Source organism: Gracilinanus agilis, chromosome 5 (assembly GCF_016433145.1).
Source record: "Gracilinanus agilis isolate LMUSP501 chromosome 5, AgileGrace, whole genome shotgun sequence".
Lineage (NCBI taxonomy): Eukaryota > Metazoa > Chordata > Mammalia > Didelphimorphia > Didelphidae > Gracilinanus > Gracilinanus agilis.
The window spans coordinates 186,503,287-186,515,527 of record NC_058134.1 but is presented as its reverse complement, the minus strand read 5'-3'; the positions used below and the strand labels follow the sequence as shown (position 1 = coordinate 186,515,527).

Genomic DNA, 12,241 nt, shown 5'->3' with positions numbered 1-12,241 from the left:
ATTGGGCTAGGACTAAAACAGAGGTCTAGTAACTTCTAGTCTAGTACACTTCCTATTATACTTCGCTTATTCTTGATTTCTTTCCTTAAGGGCTTTAGGGTCACCTGTAATATATTTTTAAAAAAATTTTATTCTAGGACCAGGATCTCAGAACTGAAACAGAATGATTTAATTGCACTGCACTTCATGGAGTTGCTTTCATCTTCCTGCCACATCATTTGCTTCTCTCTAATTTGCCAGTCTCCCTCATTCTTTCCTGTCATTCACCATCCATTTTTGTTTCTATTATCTTCTCTCTGTTAGGACTGTGTGGTCAGAATAATGAAGTTTTATGTTTAAATAAATTTTAATATATAAAAGAAAGAGGACACTATGCAACAGACACATAATAACCGGAGTGAAATAATTTAGAATTCTCTAATAAAATGTAGCTTAAGGAGTCATAGAATTCAAATAATTTTTAAACTGTAATAAAGTCATGATCAATGTAATTCTGTCACAGAGAAAAATAAGTGCTAGCTTGAAAATGATATCAAACTGAAGTAGTATGTCCTCTGTTCATCTGACCATTCACAGAACTGCAGAATTAGAAGACGCTTCAGACCTTCCTGTCTTTTCCCTATTTGAAAAGATGCTTCACTAATGTATAGCTGACAGAGTCATGCAGCCTTGCTAGAAAAATTCCAGTGGGCAAGGGGAAAAGAAAGGACACAGTTCTATCACTAGCAGAGGGGAAGCCCACTGTCACCTGATAGTTCTAATTATTAGGAAATATTCTATCAAGTCATAAATGGTTTCTCTGCAATTGCCAAACACTGCTCTTAGTTTGGCCATTTGGAGCCAAAATGGGCAAGTTTAATCCCCTGATCTTTTTACTGTTCTTCCATCCTAACACTTGCTCTTCTGTTTCTGTATCATTGTATGTAGAATATGTTTCTATCTCGTTTATACATTCCTTAATTAGAATGTATGTTTCTTGAGGGTAGGGGACGTATTGGTTTCATGTATCACTGCATTTAGCACAGTACCTGAAATTGTGTTTAATAAAGTTTTTATCTATCCATATAGGTGTGTGTGTGTACATATACACATGAATATACATATGGTTGAATCCTAATTGTATGTGTGAATATACACATGAATATATATATACATATATATATTAGGTTGAATCCAAAAGTGTATGGAGAAAAGAAATAGCATTTGAGAAGGGTGGGAATCAGGAATGACTTCATGAAGTCATAGTGCTTGATCTAAACCTTAAAAATACTTAGTAATTCTTTGAGGTATAAATGAGATAGAAACATTATACACAGAATAATACAGAAACAGGAGAGCAAGTGTTAATTGAAAGAACAGTAAAAAGGCCAACTGCATGGATCATAGTGAGAATAGAAGGTAGTAATGTGTATATAAGGCTAGAAAGGTCCATGGTGGCTAGGTTTAAAGGTCTTTATATGACAGAGAACATGATATTTGATCACAGAAACAAAAGAAAGTGACTGGAAATTACTGAGGAAGGGAGTAACATTCAGGCTACACTTTAGGAAAATCAAGTTGATAGCTGTGTGAAGGGAGGATGGATTAAATAGAGATAGATAAGGCAAGAAGACCAAATAGAAAGCTATTGCAGATTTCTAGATCACCTAACCAACAAGATAGATACTTTCCTCAGTCTTCACAGGTTCTTTAACCTCTCCAAAATGGGAATTATTCTTAAGTTAAAACCATTTCATCTTTCTTTATAATACAAGGCACTAGAAACTTTAACAAGGTAATAATCTGACAGAGTAACAGAGATGGTGCATCTTTAATCCCTAGCATACTCAGCAGTCTCCCACCTACTAGCTACCATGCTCTGGTAGGATTGGTAGTATTCCATTCTGCAAAACATGGAAATACATCAGGACACCAGTGAGTGAACAGTGAGAGAGAGAGAGAGAGAGAGAGAGAGAGAGAGAGAGAGAGAGAGAGAGAGAGGAGAGAGAGAGAGGAGGGGGGGGGGGTTATCACTTCACCTGAAGGTAAGAGGACTATTCCTAACTGTGGTCAGTTTTCTTCCCACAGAAACTAAGATTCGGGAAACATGAACGCTTTGCATAGAAGGAGGCTAATAAAGCTTTGAAGTTCATCCTGAAGGGAAACTGCCATCAAAGGGGAAGAAGTCAGAAAGTTAGCAATAGGAGAAAACAAGGAAAAATATGTAAATTGCCAAAGATTTCTGGAAGAATAAAACTCCTTATAGACCTTGAGCATAATTAGATAAAGCAACAGGGAAGATTTTAATAACATAAAGAAATATGGTTTTCAAATAAGGTGAAATTTCAGACATCTATGAATAAATAATATTAATATTATATATAACATAATAAAGAAAAGATAAAAATAAGACAAAGGAAAATGAATCAATACCTGATAAGGCAGGGAATAATATGGATTCCCAACAGAGCATGGAAGAAAGGCAACTAAGTAGCACAGTGGATAAAGCACCAGGCCTGGATTTGGGAGGACCTGGGTTCAAATCTAGCTTCAGACACTTCTTAGCTATGTGACTCTGGACAAGTCACTTAGCCCCAATTGCCTACCCTTTTCCACTTTTCTGCCTTAGAATAGAATAGAAGGTAAGGGATTAAAAGAGAAAGAAAGAGCATCAAATGATAGGCTAATCCTAGATGGTTTAAGAGATAAATAAGAATTTGGAAAGCAGAATTTATGGTTTGCATAGAAAAAAATAATTAGCAGAATAGAAAAACTTGAATCCACAATGGGAAACCTCACTAAAGAAATATAAAAGAGAATGATTGATTAGGAATACAAATACATAGAAGGGAATCTGGAGGCAACCTGGAATATGAATGGAAAATGAAATGTAATTTCAATACAAGCAAAATATATTTATCTTGACAAAAGTTTACATTGAAATAAGTGAAGGATTATAGGTTTCCCAGAAGAACACAATTTTAAAAACTTAACACCCTAATCCAAAAATATATATATGCATATATTTTCAGTAGACTTTCAAATATAAAGGAAAAAATTTTAAATAATCAAGACTATTTTATGTCCGCCATTAATTCAATTCACTTCAGCTCTATAAATCTTTATTAAGCATCTACTCAGACTTGGGTTTTAGGAAAATTACTTTAGTGATTGAATGGAGAATGAATTGAAGTGGGGAAAAACTTGGGGTAGGAACACCTACAAGCAGGTTACTGAAGAAATGAAGGGATGAGGTGATGAGGCCTGCACTAGAGAAGTGGCTATGTCAGAGGAGAGATGGGGGTGGAAGATATTGCAAATGTGAAATTGGGAGGCATTAGCAAAAACTTTGGGGACGGAAGATAGTGAGGAATTTAGGATGTCTCCTAGGTTGTGAGCCTAAGGGACTGAGAGGATGGCAGGAAAATTTAATATCTTTCTCTCAGCTTTGGAAATTTTTTCAAAAAGATAAGCGAAAGGGGGAAATATAGAACTGAACAAATTGTCTACGAAACTAAAATGAAAACACTTGTAATGTCTTCTAAATGGGACTACTAAAGAATACAAGTTTTTCTCAATACCACATGGAACTTCTACCAAAATTAAATATGCATTAAGATGCAGAGCTTTTGCAAACAAATATAAAAAGGCATAATTAGTATATACATTCTGTGGATACCATAAAACAAACAAACAAACAAAAACCTGAATGAGTTCAGGGAGAACAAACAAAAGACAAACTCATGGAGACATAACAATGAAGTCCTAGATAATGAATGAGTCAAAAAAGAAATCATAAAAATAACATTTTAACATAGAAAAAAAGAGATAATGATGAAATAACATGAAAACTCTTGGAATAAAGGTAAAATAGCAGGCAAATTTATATTCCTAAAATGAGTATTAACAAAATGGAAAAAGAGAGAACTAATGAGTTAAATACATATTTTTTAGTATTGGAATGCCAACAAATATACAAATCTAAAATAAGCACAAAAGGAAGATACTGAAAACTAGAGAAAAAGAAATAAGCTAAAAATTAAATTAAAATTTTAAATTCAATTATTTTTAAAAATCAAGCCATCAAAATAGAAAATGAACAAAGTAAATCACAACAAAACCAGAAGGAATAAAATAGAATTATCAGAACCTACTATAGTTATGTGCTATCAAAACTGACAATACAAAAGAGAGTAACTTCAAAACTATAAAATACATAAATTAATGATCATATAGAGATTTCAATTAATCAAATCTCAGAAAAATAAATAGAACTAAATGTAATGAAAACATCAAGAAAATTCCTGATAGATGGATTAACAGGATAATTTTATCAAGTTTGTAAAGAACAATTATTATTAATTCTACACAAATTATTCTCAAAAAAGTTTTTCTTTATGAGAGAAGAAGATACATATGCTAGAAGGAAGGGAAATTTTACCTAATCCAGATGTATAAGTAAACTTTGATGAAAACAAAGAAAGCAAAGTAGATGAACTGATACTTAAGCTGATGCAGAAGCTAATTTGAACTGGTCAAAAGAAAGAATAATATGTGCGAATACAAATACACAGAGTTGAGTATAAAAATGCATTTCACTCAACAGGAAAATAGGAAGGAAAGAGAAGAAAGGAAAGGAAATTGGGGGGAGGATGGATTAAAGGAGCAATTAGCAAAATAAAATCTAATAAGATACAAAAAATTAATAGTTCCTTTTAATGTGATATAGAATAGGGATTTGAAGAGATTCTCATAAATTAGGAAATGGAAAAACAAGTTATAGTTATGATATATAAATGTGACAAAATGCTATTGTGCAGACTTTTATAATGACCATAATGACTTATAATGACCACAAAACTACAGATTAAACATATTACTCAATTCTTGAGAGAGAGGTGAAGGTCTTAGAATGCTGAATGAGAAGAATATTTCTGGACCTAGTCAATTTAGAAATGTGCTCTGATTGTCTCAATATATTTGTAATGGATCTTGTTTTCCTTGTATTCTCAGTTGCAGGGAGGGAGTTGGAGTAGACATATAAGAATGTGGGTATAGGCTGATTAAACCAAATAAAAAATCGTTTGAATCTTTCTCTTTCCTGTTAAAGAAATCACTACCAAAAACCTTTTATGAGGCAAATATAGTCTTAATATCTAAGCCAGGGAAAGATGAAAGCACAGAAAAACTATAGACCAATGCTATGAATGAATATCAATTTAAAAGTTCAAACAACATCCTGTTGAACAGATTATATTGATTCTTCCAAGAAATAATTCATTATCAACAAGTTGGATTTATTTCCGTGTTAGAAGGAAAGTACATTATTAGTGAAACAACATAATTTATCACATTAAAAACAAAAACATCCCAAATCACATAATTATTATTCATGGACCTTTTTAATGGCATACAAAGAATCTATCTAAAACCAAAAGGAAGGATTATATATAGTGAAGATATACTTGAAACTTTTTTATGTACAGGAGTAAAGAAATGGATACCCAGGCCCTCTACTATAATTTGAAAAAGAGTTGGAATACTGGAAATAATGATAAGAGAAGAGAAGGGAAATAAAGGCATAAAAGTAGGTAGAGAGAAAATGAAACTATTCTATTTGGTTATGACATGATTTGCTTATAAATACTTAGAAATAAGAAAAGGTACTCAATCAATAGTTTCATCAAATCTACTGGGTACAAAAAAAAACAACCTTCCCTCAAAATCAGCAGCATTTCTATACAATAATGAAATCCATGAAGTAAGAATAATAAAACCTTTTTTTTCTGAATAGCTAAAAATATATAAAATGTTGAGGGATCAGTCTGCCAATGCACACAAAATACTTAAATAATTTCAATTACAAAGTGCTTCTTAAAGAAATAAAGCACAACTTAAATAGTTGGATGAATATTCAGTGCTCATGGCTGGGCTGTGCCAATAACACTAACAAAGTTAATTTACAGTTTTAATGCTACGTCAGTTAAACAAATAAAGAGACATTTTACAGAACTAAAAAAAAATGGCAAAAAGCATTTGGAACAATAAAAGATATAGAAAATTAAATTAAAAGAGGTAGGTCCAAAAAGGAAATAATACGTGCAGTTGGCAAACTGTATTACAAAGCAGCAGTCATAAAAATCATCTGGTATTAATTAAAAATAGAGAGGAAGATCAATGGAACAACTAGGAAAAGGAGAATTGGGAGAAAGTAGGAAACTCAACCAAGTATTCTGTAAAATGAGAAAACAAAAATCAATTAGGAAAGATTCCCCTTTTAATTTAAAAAAAAAAAAAAACAACTAAAGAGAAAACCGAAAAGCAGTCGGAAAGAAATTACACTTAGACCAACACCTTCCAAGCACATTCCACAATATTCTTAATGTGTATGTGACTTCATATTTAAAGAAAAAATATTAAAATTTTTGAAGAGAAATAAATTATATATCTTTCATAGTTATGGTTAGGAGATGTATTCTTAACCAAAGCATGTATAGAGATTACAAAAGACAAAATAGACAACTTTAATAGCATAAAAATGAAAAGTTTCTTCACAAGCAAAATTTCTTCACCTAGAATAAGAAGGGAAGTGATCAAATTGAGAAAAAAAAATCTTGATCAAATTTCTCTGGTGGTAATGAGGGCAGACAGCAGGAAGTGAGGGGTAGTAACAGGAACAAGACCCTCATATTCAAAAATCTTGCATTTCTTGCCAATTAGCACTGGTTAAACATCTATTGCAAAACCTGCAGTTTCAGCATTAATCAAGCACTGATCAATTATGCATTCCATGTATACTGGATCAATAATATTCTATATTGGGCATTAGTTTTGTGGCTAATCTATTTTATTAATTAGTTATATTTTTCTATATTTATTTTAGTTCAGAACTGTAAGGGCATAACTAATTAATTACCGATAGTGATTCTTCAATGTGTTGCACTGCTGCCCCCCATATTCTCACTCCAGAAGGGCAACAAAACTTCTCCCACATTGACAAATGATGACAAATTAGACAATGGGGGAACATGGAACCTGTGCACTGAAGTCTCTGACATTCCAGAAGAATCCCCTAAACGTGGACATGCTCCTTATTCCCCATGATGTATATGTCAAACTCTAAAACTCATTTATACCTGAATTTGGCCAAGCCCATTTTCCAGGGTTTTCAGAAAAGGTGAAGATTTCTCTGGAATGGGACTTATCCCCCAGACCATAACAAATATGCCAGCCCTGATTCACAGAGGACTGAAGCTACAGTTCTACAACTGGAACTGCTACTTCACACTTGGAATTGCTACTCCATACCTAGAGCTGATATTCCATCAGCTCCAGAGAGGATACTCTACTAACCCCTGGGCTTATCCATCAGCCCTAAGGCTACCTGGTTAGCCCCCAGACTATTCCACCAGCTATTAGACCATTATTATACCATCTTAAACTTCCTCAAAATAAAATTCTTTTCTTACTTCTGGACTGAACAGTTTGAATCTCCCATTATTGGGGTGAGACCCTGCTACATCTTTGGGTGTGTTTCTCCCACAACAATAGGGGTTTGATATCCAAGTTATGTAAATAATTAAGAGATTTTAAAACATTCCCCAATTGACTAAGTAGTCAAAGAATAAGAACAATGGGTTCCCAAAAGAATTCAACCAAAAAAACCTTATGAAAGGATGCTCTACATCATGTAACATAAGATAAATGAAAATCAAAACAACCTTGAGGTTTCACTCACACCATGCAAATTAGCAAAAATGACAATATATAGAAACAGTTAATGATAGGGAAGGACAGGGAAATTGTTGGCACTGTGACAAATACAAATGTTTTGAAAAGCAATTTGGAATTATACAAATAAAATGGCTAAAATATTTGACCCAGAGATTCCATTACTAAGCTAAGATCATTAAAAAGAAGAAATTCCTCCTATATATCAAAATATTTATAGTAGCACTTTTTTGTGACCAAGAATTGAAAACAACTAAGCAAACTGTAGCATAAGAAGGTAATGGAATTTTACTCTGCCATAAGAAATTAAGAATACAATGAATATAGAGAAGCATCAGATACATGAATTAACGAAGAATGAAGCAAGCAGAACCAAAAACAAAATTCACAATTGCCACACAGTAGTCATATGCGCAAGTCCATAACAAATACACAGTAATGTAAATTTGGAAAATATGAGCATAAAAAAGTCAAAAGAAATGCTTTAAAATAACAAAAAAATTAGCATAGCCCCAAAAAAAGAGATATGAGAAAACATCCCAATCCTATTACTTTGTAGAAATGAGAGGTCAAAAGTGTTATACATTGCAGGCATTTTCATATTTTTTCCACTTATCAATAAGTTGAATGATTACTTGCTTTTTTTGACTCTAAAATGAGCAATTTGGGGTAACAAACAAGAAAAATTTTAAAAATAAAAAGATGAAAATGCAAAACAACTAGAAAATATTGCTAATGATATTACCATTAAAAATATGATTCTACTGAATAGCACCTTTGATTTCTTATAATTGTATCTATATACAGAATCTGGCATGTGATAAGAATTTAATAAATACTTATCAGTTGATTGATTTATTTTAAACAAAAGAAAGCTATTATGATACACCAAGGATGATTCAACATTTGGGAAATAAATTAGTTAAATTCCATAAACAAATAAAAACAATATGATCATATTGATGGATGCACACAAAATATAACATCCATTTTTGTTTCTTAAAAAACAAAGACAAAAAGGACCTATTTTTAAATATGATTTAAAAAAGGGAAAATATAAAACCAAAGGCTACCACTATTTGCAAGGAAGAAACACTTAAAGCTTTCCCAATGAACACAGTGATAAAACAACAATGAACCTTCTCAGTAACAGTTGACAGAGTAATGGAATTTCTAGCATTAGGAATAAGACAATAGAAATTAAAATTATAAGCATTGTCAAAGAGCAGGTAAAATTATACCTATTTGTAGATAATCTGATAGTTTACTTATGAAAGCACAAAGCATAAACAAAGAAATTAATCAAAGCTTTTAATAGCTTTGGTAATGAAGCAGAATAATAAATAAAGTGCCAGACACTACTAAGAATTTTACAAATATCATCTGATCAACAACAATGTTGGGAAGTAGGTGCTATTATTATTACAGTAGAGGAAACTAAGACAGACTGTGAGCTAATGACTTGTTCAAGGTCACACAGGTAGACAGCACCTAAGGCGAAATTTTAACTCAGATCTTCCTGACTACAGATCCAGCATTTTATCCACTTGCCCCCAGAATGAAACACAAAACCCACAAAAATCATAATTATTTTTACATAGCAATAACAAACAAGGAGAAAATGACAGAAAAAAGAAACTCCATTCAAAATAACCACATAATGCTTCTCCTCTCTAAGTTTTCATTGCCCTGCTCTCTCTCTCTCTCTCTCTCTCTCTCTCTCTCTCTCTCTCTCTCACTCACTCACTCTCGCTCTCTCTCTCTCCCTCCTCCTCCTTATATAACCATTTCTTTGTTCTGCTTTGCTGAATCTTCATCTATGTCACATCCAATAACTATGTTAAACTCTTTTCTGTGAACTCTTCTTTTTTTCTTATACTCTCTTTCTTGATGATCTCATCAGGTCCCAAAGGCATCATTAAAATCTTTCTGAATATGACTCCCATATATGAATATCCATCCAAAGTATCTCCTGACCTTCAATCCTACATCTTAAACTGACTGCCTAATGGTCATTTAGAACTGGATGTTCTAAAGGCATCTCAAATTCAACATAATCAAAACATTACTACTCGAAACTACCACACCAATGCAACTATCAACAATTTGGAAATAGGTCTTGATCAAGGGCACATGACAAAACCAGTGGAAATGTGCGTCGGCCATGGATGGGGGAATTGTGGGGGGTGAAGGGGAAAGTAGGAGCATGAATCATGTAACCATGTTAAAAATGAATGTTAATAAATGTTTAAATTAAAAAAAAACATTACTCATTCTTTCTCACAAAACCTATCCTTCTTCCAAACTTCCCTGTTACTAGTGAAGACATTAATTATTAGTCTGTTCACTGAGGCTCAAAACCTCAGTGTCATCCTCAACTTCTTACTCTCACTAATTCCATATATCTAAAATGGAGTCAAAAATTGGTACTAGTTCTGTAAATAAATTTGGAATTTTTTAATAAATGTTACTAATACTGCCTATATGTTTTGATTCAGTGATCTCACCGGTCACATACTATGAAGAGGTCAATGACAGATAGAAATATCTTGTATTTATCAAATTGCTCAGAGCTGTATATTTTTTAGAAGCCAAAAACTAGAAAAGAAGCAAGTATTTATTAATTAAGAAATGGCTAAAAAAGTTTTGAAGTACAATAACAATGGCATAATTAATCATATGAAATTATAAATATAAAGAATTAAGAGAAGAATTCAGAGTTATATATGAAGTAATAGAGGGGGGGAAAAAGCAAAACCAATATTGCAACAATAAAAATAAAACCTACAAAGACAGAACCTAGATAAAAATTGAAGACCAATATAGGTTCCAAATGGCTAATGATGTAACATATCCCCATATAAAGGTACTAAAGATAAATACTACATAACATATTAATCATGGCACCTATTTTGATTAATTTTAACTGTTTTTCTTTATTATAACATAGTATTATAGGAGATTCTTGTGAGGTGGTATGGTATAAAAACAAAATATAGTAAAACATTTTAATATATTTAATAAATTTCATTAGTAATCTCTTTTTGTAAAGGTTCACAGTATAATCATATTCTTTAGATCTTTCAATCATATGTCTGCAAAGCTATAGTCTCTACTGTAAAAAGCCATTTGTGAATGTTGCCCATTCTCTTTCATCAATGTGATCTATATGTACAGAATATTCTAATAGACATTTTAATAAAGATGATAAAGTGAATATATATGAAGAGATACTGATGTTCTCCCATTAGCCTTTTTTGGGAAGTGGTAATTCATTTGGTATCTTTCTCTCTATGAAACATATTTTAGAACCAATCAAAATATTCTAGAGATGGTATGACCACATTAAAACATCATACTTGGTTCTGGGTTAAGATGGCGGCCGAGTAAGAAGCAGCTCTTAACCTCTCCTGACCGAAACACACAAAACTACTCAAGGGGACATAAAAACAAGTCCAGACGAATGGAGGAACCCCACAACAGGGCACAGCGTGGAAGGTACGTGGAATCGAGGCATTTCCATGCTATAAAGGGGTGAAACAGCTCTCACTAAATCGCGGGCTGAGCAACCACCCCAACCCCACCCCCTCCACACACAACACCTAGAGCACAGAGGCCAGCTAGGAAGAGGTGGAGCAAGTTTGGGGCACCCATTGAGTCATTGGCGGCTCTGGGGCCTGTTCCTGAGAGCAGCGGGATTTGGGACCCCAGGAAGCTAGCGAGCGCACGCGGAATTTGAGCGCGGGAGCAGGACGCTGGGAGCGGACGCTGGGCGCAGAGCGAGGGCTGAGAGCGCAGGCACGGGTGGAGGCGTGGGTGGAGGCAGACACAACCACAACCTAAAGCTCTGAAACCCTGAGTGGGGAACCAGTGCAGACGAGTATACGACTATGGAAGCAGCGCCCTGAGACTTGTAAAGAAACCTCCAGCAGAGGATCAAGCAAGGGGGCCCACCAGGGGGCTTGACCTTGGAAAAAACCAGACAGACCTCAGGAGCCAATAGACCGCAGACAGACACTGAGCACAAGGATAAACCTGAGAAGCTGCTGGGCTAATGATGGCTACCCAGTCTCAGGAAGCTCAGAAGAGAAAGATTAACAATAAGAAAAAGAAGTCTTTAACACTCAACAACTTTTACACAGAGAAAATCCAGACAACTGAGCAAACAGAGGAGGAGAACAAACAAGCATCCGGACCCTCCTCAAATAAGGAAAACTCCTCACAAGCTATGGAAGAGTTCAAAACTAAGATTTTGAGGAAAATAGAAGAGATCTGGCAAGAAAATAACTGTTTAAAAGGTAGAATCTTGCAATTGGAAAGTGAGGCTCAGAAACCAAATGAACTAATAAGCAAATTGAACAACAGAAATAACCAGATTGAAAAGGAATACAAGAAGATTATAGCCGAAAACCAGAAGATTATAGCCGAAAACTTAAAGATTATAGCCGAAAACCAATCCCTAAAGGCTAGAATTGAGCAATTAGAAGCTAATGATCTCTCAAGACAACAAGAACAAATAAAACAAAGTCAA

General features: G+C 33.8%; 1 protein-coding gene across 1 annotated transcript in view; it reads right to left on the bottom strand.

Annotated features, from left to right (window-relative positions):
• ST8SIA1 (ST8 alpha-N-acetyl-neuraminide alpha-2,8-sialyltransferase 1) overlaps positions 1 to 12,241 on the bottom strand; it is a 121,406-nt gene that overhangs the window by 88,456 nt on the left and 20,709 nt on the right. The window lies entirely within an intron of this gene.